Here is a 15,807-nt window from a genome sequence, read left to right on the forward strand (position 1 = left end):
CATGGGTCATTGTTCCAATATTTGCATGTGGCTAGGAGATGATACGTTTGCAAATACAGTTGCCATGTGTGACTGACTGTCTGCATATGAATGCACTCTGGGCTCAGTCAGTGAGTGACAAATTTCCCCTGAGATTGGGAGATGATTAATGGATTTAGTGATAGCCAGCCAGTATGTGTCAGACCAGACAGGAAAGTTAAGTCAGACATACCATACTAGACACACTAAGAACATCAGCTGCATTAACCTTATAGTACCTCAGCATTGACATTAGCATCAATATTAATGATGATTAAAAACAAACAAAACCAATTTCCCTCAAGGGATTGTGGAACTGGTGAGATGTTAGCCGATTTACCAGCCTCTCTCTGCTGTTCAGTGGAAGATCAAGACAGATATGAATGTGCCCCTCATAGACAGTTTGTGTGCAACATGCTCTTTGATTGGTGCTAGTTATACCAGACAGGGCCTGTCGGTGTGGTGGGGGCCAGCTGTGTGGCTACAGTCAATATCTCGTTAATGATGAAGGCCTGACCAACTGCATGAAACAAATCCACTGGTAGACACGAGAAGAAAAGATAAGTGAATGAAGAAAGAACATACACTATATATACACTATATACACACGGTATATACACTATATACCCACACTATATATACAGCAGTATGTGGACACCCTTTCAAATTAGTGGGTTTGGCTATTTCAGCTACACCTGTTGCTGACAGGTGTATACAATCGAGCACACAGCCATGCAATCTCCATAGACAACACTGGTAGTAGAAAGGCCTTACTGAAGAGCTCAGTGACTTTCAACGTGGCACCGTCATAGAATGCCATCTTCCCAACAAGTCAGTTCGTCAAATTTCAGCCCTGCTGGAGCTGCCCTGCTGTTTTTGTGAAGTGGAAAAGTCTAGGACAACCGAGTGCTGAAGTGGGTAGCACTTAAAAATTGTCTGTCCTTGGATGCAACACTCACTACTGAGTTGCAAACTGCCTCTGGAAGCAACGTCAGCACAATAACTGTTCATCAGGAGCTTCTTGAAATGGGTTTCCATGGGCGAGCAGCCGCACACAAGTCTAAGATCACCATTCGCAATGTCAAGCTTTGGCTGGAGTGTTGTAAAGCTTGCAGCCATTGTACTCTGGAGCAGTGGAAACATGTTCTCTGGAGTGATGAATCCCGCGTCACCATCTGGCAGTCTGATGGACTAATCTGGGTTTGGTGGATGCCAGGAAAATGCTACCAGCCAAAAGGCATAGTTGAATAATGGTCTGGGGCTGTTTTTCATGGTTCAGGCTACGCCCCTTACATGCTGACTATGTCTGCATGCACCATTGCATGCATGTCGATTTTGTCCATCCACACCAGATGCAATCAGGACACGCAGGTTGAAATATCAAAACTAACTACAGTGCGGAGAACAAGTATTTGACACATTCGTTATTGCAGGTTTTCCTACTTACAAAGCATGTAGAGGTCTGTAATAATTGTTATCATAGGTACACTTCAACTGTGAGAGACGGAATCTAAAACAAAAATCCAGAAAATCACATTGTATGATTTTTAAGTAATTAATTTGCATTTTATTGCATGACCAACTCCGTATTAATGCCCATGATTTTGGAATGAGACGTTTGATGAGCAGGTGTCCACATACACTACATGACCAAAAGTATCTCCCAGAGACAAAGAGACGGAGGGAGAGAGTGGTAAGGTCCACTTCATGCTGCGGCGAGATTGGCTTTACGTCTCCAAAGAGCTCCACCTGCAACCAGGCCAGCCCTCGCCCCTTTCGGTCCCACTTTGTGTCCCCTCTATGGTGGCACAGAAGATCTGGTCACATTTGTGTATTTTCATCTTTCCGTTCTGTGTATATTCATCTTGGAGGAGGTGCCTCCCTCACTTGTGACTTGGTACCATCTGCATAAACAGCAGGATGGATGACGAAGATCATAGCCACTGGTGTCAGAAACCAGTACAAAGGGCGGATGGTGAAAATGAATGGTGTCAGAATATCACGTTTTAGGGAAGACCCAGATGCAGATGTTGTCGAAGTAACAAAGCATATTACTAGAACAGGGGGCAGGCACAAACGACAGGTCAAGGGCAGGCAGAGGTCAGTAATCCAGAACAGAGTCCAAAAGGTACAGAACAGCAGGGCAGGCAGAGGTCAACAATCCAGTGTGGTGTGACAATGTACAGGATGGTAGGCAGGCTCAGGGTCAGGGCAGGCAGAATGGTCAAAACCGGTAAAACTAGAAAACAGGAACTAGAAACAGACAGGAGCAAGGGGAAAACCGCTGGTAGGCTTTATGGACAAAACTAACTGGCAACAGATAAACAGAGAACACAGGTATAAATACACTGGGGATAATGGGGAAGATGGGTGACACCTGGAGGGGTGGAGACAAGCACAAAGACAGGTGAAACAGATCAGGGTGTGCCACAGAAACCAGTACAAAGGATGCATGACGAAGATCAAAGTTAATAGTGTCAGAAACCAGTACAAAGGATGGATGTCAAAGATCAAAGCTAATTGCGTCATAAACATTACACTTATTTTTAACTGAACTGTCTATCCAAGTATTACATTTTTAAATGGATCAAATGTCTGCCCAGATTAAAATATGTCTCCCTCCCCCCTCTTAATGCACACATGGCCACACACTTGGCATGAGGGCATAGCTGAGAGGAGATGTATAGTGGACCACTCAGGCGGGGGTTAACACCCTTCCAGACGCAGCCTCACTGGGCAGGGTAAAGGAGGGCCAAGTAGAACTCTAATCCTCACACTGGATGGGCTAGCCTTTTTGTTTGGTGTCCATTATTATGGATGTTTCTGAGTGCCATCTGGGGGCTTTGTGTGCCCCGCGGCCAGCTTTATTACCAGGAGGGCTCTGCTACAATGGGGATGGGGACCTTGTTGAGAGGAGGACTAAAGGGGGCTGTGCCATGCCCTCTCTCTGTCCCTTCTGCGACTCCCACCCCGCCCGCCCGCCTTCACCATGCTCGTCCCCTTGCGCCCCGCCACAGCCCTGCAGCTGCCACACTCACTGACAAAACCAGTGCTGGATGCTGGGGCCCTAGACAGACAGCCAGTCTCCCTGCACCACAGCTGGGGCCACCATGTGGGGTGGTGGACACATCTTTGGCTCCCAGGGTGGAAGAGGAGGGTCGAGGTTCAACACCCTGACTGAATAATCTAAAGCTTAGTAAAGCAGGAGGATTAGAGGGCCAAGTTCACTAGCTAGCTACAGAATAAATAAACAACTGAATGAAGAAACCGTCGTCATATCTATGGCATTCTTTAATGGCATGGGTAATCTCTCGTGGACAGCAGTGATGAGGGAAAAAAATTGCTAGTTACATATTGCAATATTATTTTGGACTCTATACACTACCGTTGAAAATCACATTTTTGGTCCATTAAAAGAACATCGAATAGATCAGAAATACAGTGTAGACATTGGTAATGTTGTAAATTACTATTGTAACTGGAAACAGCTGATTTTTTTATGGAAGAACTACATAGGCGTACAGAGGCCCATTATCAGCAACCATCACTCCTGTGTTCCAATGGCACTTTGTGTTAGCTAAGCTAAAGTTTATCATTTTAAAAGGCTAATTTAACATTAGAAAACCATTTTGCAATTATGCTAGCACAGCTGAAAACTGTTGTCCTGATTAAAGAAGCAATAAAATTAGCCTTCTTTAGACTAGTTGAGTATCTGGAGCATTAGCATTTGTGGTTTCGATTACAGGCTCAAAATGGCCAGAAACTAAAAAACTTTCTTCTGAAACTCGTCAGTCTATTCTTGTTCTGAGAAATGAAGGCTGTTCCATGTGAGAAATTGCAAAGAAGCTGAAGATCTCATACAACGCGGTGTACTACTCCCTTCACAGAACAGCGCAAACTGGCTCTACCCTGAATAGAAAGAGGAGTGGGAGGAGTGTACAAAAATGTGTACCTCTTTCAAAAACAAGGACATTTGTAAGTGACCCCAAACTTTTGAACGGTAGTGTATATTTTTTGCTAGGTAGCGTTAGCTAGCGCTAGTAAGCTGTACCTGTGTCCATCTTATTTTTAAATAGTGAGCCAACATGTTTTCAGCACTTTTATTTCCATGACTGCTCATTTTGTAATGTTCTCTCCTGTCCCTCTGCAGCAGACATATGGTGAGCAATAGGTTTAGAACATCAAATCGTAATAAAATCACAGTATCAAATCGCAATACTTATACTGTAGAATCATGAAAATCATGAGAATAACATTACCTATCGTACCGACACCGAAGTATCGTTATAGTACTGTATCGTGAGGCCCATGGAAATTCCCAGCTCTAGTGGACAGAAGCACATAACATAAATGGAGATGATGGTGGACTTCAGGAAACAGCAGAGGCAGCAGCCCCCTATCCACATCGACGGGACAGTAGTGGAGAAGGTGGAAAGTTTTAAGTTCCACGGCGTGCACATAATGGAAATGGTCCACCTACACAGACAGCATGGTGAAGAAGGCGCAGCAGCGCCTCTTCAACCTCAGGAGGCTGAAGAAATTTTGCTTGTCACCAAAAACAATCACAAACTTTTACAGATACACAATCGAGAGCATCCTGTCGGGCTGTATCACCGCCTGGTACGGCAACTGCTCCGCCCACAATCGTAAGGCTCTCCAGAGGGTTTTGAGGTCTGCAAAACGCATCACCGGGGGTCAAACTACCTGCCCTCCAGGACCTACACCACCTGATGTCACAGGAATATACAATGGTGCAAAAGATGAGAGAGGCCTGTAATCACCCATAATTTGCAAATAAATTCATTAAAAACATTTTTTCTCATTTTGTCTGTCATAGTTGACATAGTTGATGAAAATTACAGGCCTCTCTCATCTTTTTAAGTGGGAGAACTTGCACAATTGGTGGCTGACTAAATAGTAGTAGAGAAAATTATTTAATTCAGCTTTTAATTCCTTCATCACATTCCCAGTGGGTCAGAAGTTTACATACACTCAATTATTACTTGGTAGCATTGCCTTTAAATTGTTTAACTTGGGTCAAACGTTTTGGGTAGCCTTCCACAAGCTTCCCACAATATGTTGGGTGAATTTTGGCCTATTCCTCTTGACATAGCTGGTGTAAGTGAGTCAGGTTTGTAGGCCTCCTTGCTCACACACGCTTTTTCAGTTCTGCCCACAAGTTATCGATGGGCTTGAGGTCAGGGCTTTGTGATGGCCACTCCAACACCTTGACTTTGTTGTCCTTAAGTGATTTTGCCACAACTTTGGAAGTATGCTTGGGTTCATTGTCCATTTGGAAGACCCATTTGCCACCAAGCTTTAACTTCCTGACTGATGTCTTGAGATGTTGCTTCAATATATCAATATATCCACATATTTTTTACACAAGTGTAAACACCATGAGACCATGCAGCCGTCATACTGCTCAGGAAGGAGACGCGTTCTGTGTCCTAGAGATGAACGTACTTTGGTGTGAAAAGTGCAAATCAATCCCAGAACAGCAGCAAAGGACCTTGTGAAGATACTGGAGGAAACAGGTACAAAAGTATCTATATCCACAGTAAAACGAGTCCTATATCGACCTAACCTGAAAGGCCACTCAGCAAGGAGGAAGCCACTGCTCCAAAACCGCCATTAATAGCCAGACTACGGTTTGCAACTGCACATGGGGACAAAGATTGTACTTTTTGGAGAAATGTCCTCTGGTCTGATAAAACAAATATATAACTGTTCGGCCGTCATGTTGTGAGGGTGCTTTGCTGCAGGAGGGTTTGGTGCACTTCACAAAATAGATGGCATCATGAAAAAGGAAAATTATGTGGATATATTGAAGCAACATATATTGAAGTCATCAGTCAGGAAGTTAAGGGGTCTTCCAAATGGACAATGTCCCCAAGCATACTTCCAAAGTTGTGGCAAAATTACTTAACATTTACATTTACATTTAAGTCATTTAGCAGACGCTCTTATCCAGAGCGACTTACAAATTGGTGAATTCACCTTCTGACATCCAGTGGAACAGCCACTTTACAATAGTGCATCTAAATCATTAAGGGGGGGTGGTGAGAAGGATTACTTATCCTATCCTAGGTATTCCTTGAAGAGGTGGGGTTTCAGGTGTCTCCGGAAGGTGGTGATTGACTCCGCTGTCCTGGCGTCGTGAGGGAGTTTGTTCCACCATTGGGGGGCCAGAGCAGCGAACAGTTTTGACTGGGCTGAGCGGGAACTGTACTTCCTCAACTTAAGGACAACAAAGTCAAGGTATTGGAGTGGCCATCACAAAGCCCCGACCTCAATCCTATAGAACATTTGTGGACAGAACTGAAAAAGCGTGCACGAGCAAGGAGGCCTACAAACCTGATTCAGTTACACCAGCTCTGTCAGGAGGAATGGGCCATAATTCACCCAACATATTGTGGGAAGCTTGTGGAAGGCTACCCAAAACGTTTGACCCAAGTTAAACAATTTAAAGGCAATGCTACAAACTACTAATTGAGTGTATGCAAACTTCTGACCCACTGGGAATGTCATAAAACAAAAACAAAAAAAAGCTGAAATAAATCATTTTTCTACTGTTATTCTGAAATTTCACATTCTTAAAATAAAGTGGTGATCCTAACTGACCTAAGAAGTATACATTTTAATGTGATTAAATGTCAGGAATTGTGAAAAACTGAGTTTAAATGTATTTGGCTAAGGTGTATGTAAATTTCCGACTTCAACTGTATGCCTTAATTTAAAATATATATAGACTCAACCCCTAGCTTTCAATATACACCAAATCTGATGTGCCCCTATGTTAGTGCTCATGGGGTCTTTTACATGGTAATGACCTTGTCATAATTCAACCTATTATAACCATATAATTGTTAGGGGACATTTCTACTGCCACAATAGATCCCCAGTTTGTTTGTGTTGTGATATAAAGAGCTCACTACGTTGCCTCCCTTTCACACACATATTTTTCCTGTCACCCCCCCCCCCCCCCCCCACACACACACACACACACATTTACTCAGCATGTCATGCTACTAGCAAACATTGTGACAACCAGCCCCGTACTGTGCGACAACCAACCCCACGATGGGGCTGATGGAAAGAGTGTGTTTGATGTTTTAGAACTCCATGTTAGAATAACAAGTGTACCTATTTCAACCCAACACCTTGGTCTTTTTATTCATGTTGAAAAGAGTATTGTTAAATATACCGGTACTGAAACCAGAGTAAAACACCAGAGTAAAAAGTGTCACTCCCCTACCTAGTGACAGACTTCTGTGAGTAAGACTGAGTGCCAGATAGCTGCTATTCTGAGGTCTCACTCACATCCATTGCCTCTGCCGCAACATTCCCATCCTGCTCTACAACATTAGATCTGAGGATGTTTTTATTTTCGGTCTGCGAAACACACAGCAATGACAATCACAATCCAAGCTAGGTCCCTGCTCGGCTGCCAAGTGTTGTCTGTCTGTCTCTGAGGGGACTGGCAAGGGAGAGTCGTGCACGGTGCAGTACGTGCCCACGTCACCGTGCTGCGCTCCTAGCTCTGAGATAAAACTCTAGTGGCGCTTTCAATTAGACTGCTGCTCTATGTGCAGATCGGTCCTGCAATTACTACAGCAAGCCCAAGAGGCCAAAAGGAACAGAGGACAATCTCAATGGGTTTCCCAGAGAAAATCATGAACTCAAACATACTCTCTAAAATAACTGTAATAACTATGAGAATACATGGATGTTTAGATTGAAAAGGGAATAAAAGAAAATGGTGGGCCTATGGGCTATGAGCTAGGATACATAATACAACTATGACATCAAGAAGTCGCAAAAAAATCCTTGCGCCGTTTTAGGCTGGGTTTTTGTACAGCACTTTGATCTATCAGCTGATGTAAGGTATATGCAAATACATTTGATTTGATTTATTGCCTTAGACTGCACATAATGGGCATCATTCACAAGTTATAATATTCTCACCCATTAGACTGTTCTTACTTGAATCTTGTCTTTACAGAAACTAAATAATATATGTGATCTAGAATGGTCCATTATCATGCACCCGTCAGAACAGGAGGAAAAATACATGTCACACTACATGTCACACTTGCATAGCGAATAGGAGGACACTTTTCCACAGTTAATTTTCATGCCAGCAAGGCATGCTACTCCGGTTGTATAGCAAAGCATTGTGCTTAATATTAGGAAAGTTGAGAAATAAATACAGTAGGCCTATAAAAAGCTGATGGGAGCATCCTCTTTTTAATAGAGGCCACCAAAACAATTGCGTGTTTTCTCACGCAATTGCATAGCCTATAGAAATGTTGCGCAACATGGGCTTTAAAGGAACACATTTAATTCCACGCATTAACCAGCTATGAGGAGCTGGCTCTCACTGTGCAACAGGAAAATGCTCTCATGAAGTATTTGATTTGATTTGCCATTGATTTTGCATTGATGTCAGAGTGGTTAGAGGGACAATAGAGTGAGTGATTCTCTTGTTAACACATTTGAGAGTGTTGACGAGGACAAGGCTGGAGATCACTCTGTCATGCTGATAACAGACTGGAAGCTTCAAAAGGAGGGTGGTACTTGGAATCTGCAAGGAAACACGTGCCGTCATCATTGCTTTGCACAAAAAGGGCTTCACAGGCAAGGATATTGCTGCCAGTAAGACAGCAGTACAGCATTCCATCAGTGTTCTGACTGAGAGACAGCAGTACAGCATTCCATCAGTGTTCTGACTGAGAGACAGCAGTACAGTCTTCCATCAGTGTTCTGACTGAGAGACAGCAGTACAGCATTCCATCAGTGTTCTGACTGAGAGACAGCAGTACAGCATTCCATCAGTGTTCTGACTGAGAGACAGCAGTACAGTCTTCCATCAGTGTTCTGACTGAGAGACAGCAGTACAGTCTTCCATCAGTGTTCTGACTGAGAGACAGCAGTACAGTCTTCCATCAGTGTTCTGACTGAGAGACAGCAGTACAGTCTTCCATCAGTGTTCAGACTGAGAGACAGCAGTACAGTCTTCCATCAGTGTTCTGACTGAGAGACAGCAGTACAGTCTTCCATCAGTGTTCTGACAGAGACAGCAGCAGAGCAACCATGTGATTCCAGCAGCCTAGTAGCTCCAGAGCACTCATTCTGCACACACACACACACACACGCACACACACACAGGTCTGCTCTTAACCATAGATGATTGCACAGGAAACAGCCTGGGGGGGCCAAAAGGGATGCTTATCCGAACGGTGCAGGTGCCATCCATTTCCCTCTGTGCTTCACCATACGCTAGAGAGAATCCATGTAGACCTGTGAGGGAGATATTTAGGATATCCACACTACAAAAGTCATCAGATTATATTAATACATGTATTTTAGTGAGCCCTGGAAGCTGGGAGACTTGTTCCATCAAACCAAGTAACAAGATTCCAGGAAGTAGTTTAAAACAATTAACTTTGGGTTGCGATATCACATTTAGAAGAATAATGCTTTTGATTGAATCGGGAAACCCGTTTACAGATTTTGACTGACCAGAGCCTAGTAGTGTATTGTTCTACCTTCGTCTCTGATCTGCTGCATCCAGGGGATGATGACATCATTGGCCCAGAGTTCAAGCACCACTTGGTGAATTGAGTATGAGAGCATGGATGAATTGATGGAATACAGGGAGGAGGACGAAGGATCTGGTCAGCCACCCTTTCTTCAGCTGGCCCCCTCTCAGAGAGACCCATTCAGCTGGCCCCCTCTCAGAGAGACCCATTCAGCTGGCCCCCTCTCAGAGAGACCCATTCAGCTGGCCCCCTCTCAGAGAGACCCATTCAGCTGGCCCCCTCTCAGAGAGACCCATTCAGCTGGCCCACTCTCAGAGAGACCCATTCAGCTGGCCCCCTCTCAGAGAGACCCATTCAGCTGGCCCCCTCTCAGAGAGACCCATTCAGCTGGCCCACTCTCAGAGAGACCCATTCAGCTGTCCCCCTCTCAGAGAGACCCATTCAGCTGGCCCCCTCTCAGAGAGACCCATTCAGCTGGCCCCCTCTCAGAGAGACCCATTCAGCTGGCCCCCTCTCAGAGAGACCCATTCAGCTGGTGGCCCCCTCTCAGAGAGACCCATTCAGCTGGCCCACTCTCAGAGAGACCCAATCTGCTGGCCCACTCTCAGAGAGACCCATTCAGCTGGCCCACTCTCAGAGAGACCCATTCAGCTGGCCCACTCTCAGAGAGACCCATTCAGCTGGCCCACTCTCAGAGAGACCCATTCAGCTGGCCCACTCTCAGAGAGACCCATTCAGCTGGCCCCCTCTCAGAGAGACCCAATCTGCTGGCCCACTCTCAGAGAGACCCATTCAGCTGGCCCACTCTCAGAGAGACCCATTCAGCTGGCCCACTCTCAGAGAGACCCATTCAGCTGGCCCACTCTCAGAGAGACCCATTCAGCTGGCCCACTCTCAGAGAGACCCATTCAGCTGGCCCACTCTCAGAGAGACCCATTCAGCTGGCCCCCTCTCAGAGAGACCCAATCTGCTGGCCCACTCTCAGAGAGACCCATTCAGCTGGACCCCTCTCAGAGAGACCCATTCAGCTGGCCCCCTCTCAGAGAGACCCATTCAGCTGGTGGCCCCCTCTCAGAGAGACCCCTTCAGCTGGCCCCCTCTCAGAGAGACCCATTCAGCTGGCCCACTCTCAGAGAGACCCATTCGGCTGTCCCCCTCTCAGAGAGACCCATTCGGCTGGCCCCGTCTCAGAGAGACCCAATCAGCTGGTCCCCTCTCAGAGAGACCCATTCAGCTGTCCCCCTCTCAGAGAGACCCATTCAGTTGGCCCCCTCTCAGAGAGACCCATTCAGCTGGCCCCCTCTCAGAGAGACCCATTCAGCTGGCCCACTCTCAGAGAGACCCATTCAGCTGTCCCCCTCTCAGAGAGACCCATTCAGTTGGCCCACAAACAGGAAATTATGTCACCACCAGACGGCCGCCCAAATACCATTATCCCATTCTCCATTCTCCATTCACATAGCTCTGTTTTCACAGTCACACAGTAGCGAGTGGACACAGTCTGTGTCAGGCCAGGGGCAAAATAACTTAACTGCAGCATGGGAAACACAAGCAGGTGGGCGGCTAGAATGGAGTGGGACAGAGAGTGGAGGGAAATATATGAGCGAGAGATGGAGAGAGGAGAGGGAGGGGCAGAGAAAGAGGGTGAACGAGGCTGGAGTCCAAGGCTAACAAAACGTGCTCTGTTTCCCAGGCAGACCAGGTTCGGGGCTCCTCACATCTCATTTCCTCTCCTTGGCCTCCCCATCTGCAGGCTGCATGGCTGAAGGAAGGCGTGGCCCTTCCACTCCTAGGGAGGGACAGGGAGGGATAGAGTGAGGGATCCCCCAGGTTCCCACATGGCTTTATATGGGATGGAATGGACAGCTCTGGAGCAAGTGCACATCTGGTAAGCCCCGAGAGGTTGACTCACACTGAGAACACACACAAATGTCTGCTGCGATTAGGCTTACTCTTCACTGTGCGTTCAGGTGGTGTTTAATCCTACATTGCATTATTTTATCATTCACCGAACCATGCGATTTGTATTGAAACCGATGTAACTGCACAGTCACATGACCTCTGCACTGCTAGTATATTAAAGCTCTAAGGGTCAGACATCTCCCAGAAACCTCAACACCTCTCTCTCTCTCCCCCTGTTTGTGTCTTGTTGTTGCAACAAAAACAATGCATTTCACTGGAATCACTTGCAGGGGTTAAAGCCTTATTCCAATCATGTCGGAAGAAAAACAAGCTCTAATTTCTTGGTTTAGGCTAAGTCTGCTTTGAGTGGATCAATACTTCAATACCATCAAATAGGACTTCAACTGCTAGGCGTGACAATGTAAGACCACAACACCATTGGAATAATGGTTCCATACTATGCAGACACCTCCTAGAAAACTACGTAACACTTTGACAGACAGCGATGAGCAGAACGTTAGAGAGAACACAGTTTGACTGTGCTGCAAGTCTAAAAACCCAAAACAGACAGTGGCACATCTCACCTATAATAGATGCCATTTAGCAAACACTTTTATCTAAAGCAACTTAATCATGCTTGCATACATTTTACTTGCAGGTGGTCTTGGGAATCACATGCAATATCCTGGCACTGCAAGCACCATGCTCTACCAACTGAGTTACATAGGACCATGTTCTACCAACTGAGCTACAGAGGACCAGGTTCTACTAACTGAGTTACTACATAGCACCATGCTCTACCAACTGAGCTACAGAGGACCAGGTTCTACTAACTGAGTTACTACATAGCACGATGCTCTACCAACTGAGCTACAGAGGACCAGGTTCTACTAACTGAGTTACTACATAGGACCATGTTCTACCAACTGAGTTACAGAGGACCATGTTCTACTAACTGAGTTACTACATAGGACCATGTTCTACCAACTGAGTTACAGAGGACCATGTTCTACTAACTGAGTTACTACATAGGACCATGTTCTACCAACTGAGTTACAGAGGACCATGTTCTACTAACTGAGTTACTACATAGGACCATGTTCTACCAACTGAGCTACAGAGGACCAGGTTCTATCAATTTTATTATTATTATTTTTTTTACCTTAATTTTACTAGGCAAGTCAGTTAAGAACAAATTCTTATTTTCAATGACAGCCTAGGAACAGTGGGTTAACTGCCTGTTCAGGGGCAGAACGACAGATTTGTACCTTGTCAGTTCGGGGATTTGAACTTGCAACCTTCCGGTTACTAGTCCAACGCTCAACGAGATACATAGGACAATGTTCTACTAACTGAGTTACAGAGGACCATGTTCTACTAACTGCGTTACGGAGGACAATGTTCTACTAACTGAGTTACAGAGGACCATGTTCTACTAACTGAGTTACAGAGGACCATGTTCTACTAACTGAGTTACATAGGACCATGATCTACTGACTGAGTTACAGAGGACCATGTTCTACTAACTGAGTTACAGAGGACCATGATCTACTGACTGAGTTACAGAGGACCATGTTCTACTAACTGTGTTACATAGGACCATGTTCTACTGACTGAGTTACATAGGACCATGTTCTACTAACTGAGTTACAGAGGACCATGTTCTACTAACTGAGTTACTACATAGGACCATGTTCTACTAACTGAGTTACAGAGGACCATGTTCTACTAACTGAGTTACTACATAGGACCATGTTCTACTAACTGAGTTACAGAGGACCATGTTCTACTAACTGAGTTACTACATAGGACCATGTTCTACTAACTGAGTTACATAGTCCTATGAAACCACTTGACGAGGTTCATTTGCCTACAACAGCAACACATGCTTAACGACTACACTAAACTTGCCCCAGCTTTGAAATGAGAATTCAGTTGTTTTGTGACTCGCAAACACGATAGCTCACTGGCTAAGACTGTCAAACAAGCTTGGAATGAACACCCACAAGCGTACTATCATAGGCTTCGTTCAGCTTACTTTGGCCTACTCACTGAATCAGGAATGGGAAAGCTGTTATCATTCAAACAAATGTTTCTGTCGAACATGTATCCCACCTTCAATACCTACTTGGGCCCTGCCACCCACGTTGGCTTGCCTGTCTTACAACTCAGAGAGCTTGCAAGCACAGCTTTTGAGGCATCAAAAGCCCACATTGCTAAGAGCCCTGACCACTCGGTTTTGAAGTGTGACCAGAAGCACTCACTCCAGTTAGAGGGTACAGTATCAGGTATTGGAGTGCTGAGAGATGACACACAACAACGGTTTCTACAACAAAACCATGATTCCAATAACCACCGCGTTCAAAATAACTGTTAAGTACATCGCCATCGAAACGACGACCACTACAATCGACCTGTTCGCCTAGTTCCTGCGCCCAAGCCACAAATAGTGTCAGAGCACAAGGGTAACAAAGGTTTAAAGGACAATCAAAATGTAGACCAATGTTCTCTATAAGTTCGTAAAAGATCAAAGGTCAAAAGGACTAGACAGGGAATTACCGGACACCAAGTCACCAGGAATTATTAACATCCTTAGCAAGAACATTAAACTTCAAATTTCTCTTGCTCTCACTCGAGACCCTATCTATGATTTTCTATAATTTTGGAATTCTGTGTTCGGCCTTGTATGGTTCTCAAGCAGAGGCGTTGTCCCTGATTGAGAATCATACTTAGGTAGCCTGGTTTCACTTTTGACTTGTGGGTGTTTGTCTTCCCTCTCAGTGCTTGTTGCCACACGGGACTGTTTCGTTTATTCACGTTTATTGTTTTGTTCCAGTGTTCTGTTGTGTTTTGATTAAAATCTGTTATGGCAAGGTTCCCCTCGGAACTCCACCCCCCCATTCAGCTGAAAAGGTGGCGCAGGGAATTCAAAAATATTCTTTAGAAATATTTAACTTTCACACATTAACAAGTTCAATAACTCAAATGAAAGATAAACATATTGTTCATCTACCCATCATGTCCAATTTTTAAAATGTTTTACAGCGAAAACACAACATATATTTATGTTAGTCCACCACCAAATCAAAGGAAAAATGCAGCCATTTTTTTCAGCCAAAGATAAAATCACAAAAGCAGGATTAGAGATAAAATGAATCACTAACCTTTTGAAAATCTTCATCAGATGACACTCATATGACATGTTACACAGTACATTTATGTTTTGTTCGATAATATGCATATTTATATCCACAAATCTCGGTTTACATTGACGCCATGTTCAGAAATTCCTCCGGAGGAATTATAGAAAGCTACGCCAGATAACAGAAATACTCATCATAAACTTTGACTAAAGATACATGTTACACATATAATTAAAGATACACTGGTTCTTAATGCAACTGCTCTGTCAGATTCTTTTTAAACGTTACAAAAAAAGCCTACTATGCAATAATCTGAGACGGCGCTCAGATGTAAAAGTATTTCTCCGCCATGTTGGAGTCAACAGAAATGCGAAATTACAACATAAATATTCACCTACCTTTGATGATCTTTCATCAGGATGTTGTGCAAGGAGTCCTAGTTCCACAATAAATCGTTGTTTTGTTCCATAATGTCCAATACTAGTGTCCAAGTAGCTGCATTTGATATCACTTTCAGCTCAAATGACCAAAAACTGACTGCTGGTCCAGGATACCTCGCACAAACACTTCCAAAAGATATATTCCAGGTTGAATAAACTGGTCAAACTAAGTAGAGAATCAATCATCAGGATGTTATTATCATATATATCCAATAATGTTCCAACCGGATCATACGTTTTCATCTGCAGCCAAATGGAACGGCGGTAGCACCCACAGAGAAATGCACCACAGGAAAATGGCATTCTGTCGGGACACTGACTATTTCCCCTCCCATTCGGTCAAAGTTCACAGCAAAATGCCCAATTCCACTTTCTACTGAATGAGGACATCTAGTGGAAGGTGTAGGAAGTGCTACCAGATCCTTATCTTGTTGGGAAAGGAAGGGGGCGATGACGTCAAAGTTGTCCCAACTTTCAGAATTTCACTTCTTGTTTGGAAGATTGCCTGCCCTATGAGTTCTGTTATACTCACAGACATAATTCAAACAGTTTCAGAGTGTTTTCTATCCAATAGTAATAATAATATGCATATATTAGCAATCTAGGACAGAGTAGGATGCAGTTCACTATGGGCACGCAATTCATCCAAAGTGAAAATACTGCCCCCTATCCTCAACAAGTTTTAAACACTTACGACGCTGCGCATTGGTTTTCCGATCCGTCTCGCTACTCCTCCTCTGAAGAGGAGGACGAGATCCG

Source organism: Oncorhynchus masou, chromosome 24, assembly GCF_036934945.1.
Source record: "Oncorhynchus masou masou isolate Uvic2021 chromosome 24, UVic_Omas_1.1, whole genome shotgun sequence".
Lineage (NCBI taxonomy): Eukaryota > Metazoa > Chordata > Actinopteri > Salmoniformes > Salmonidae > Oncorhynchus > Oncorhynchus masou.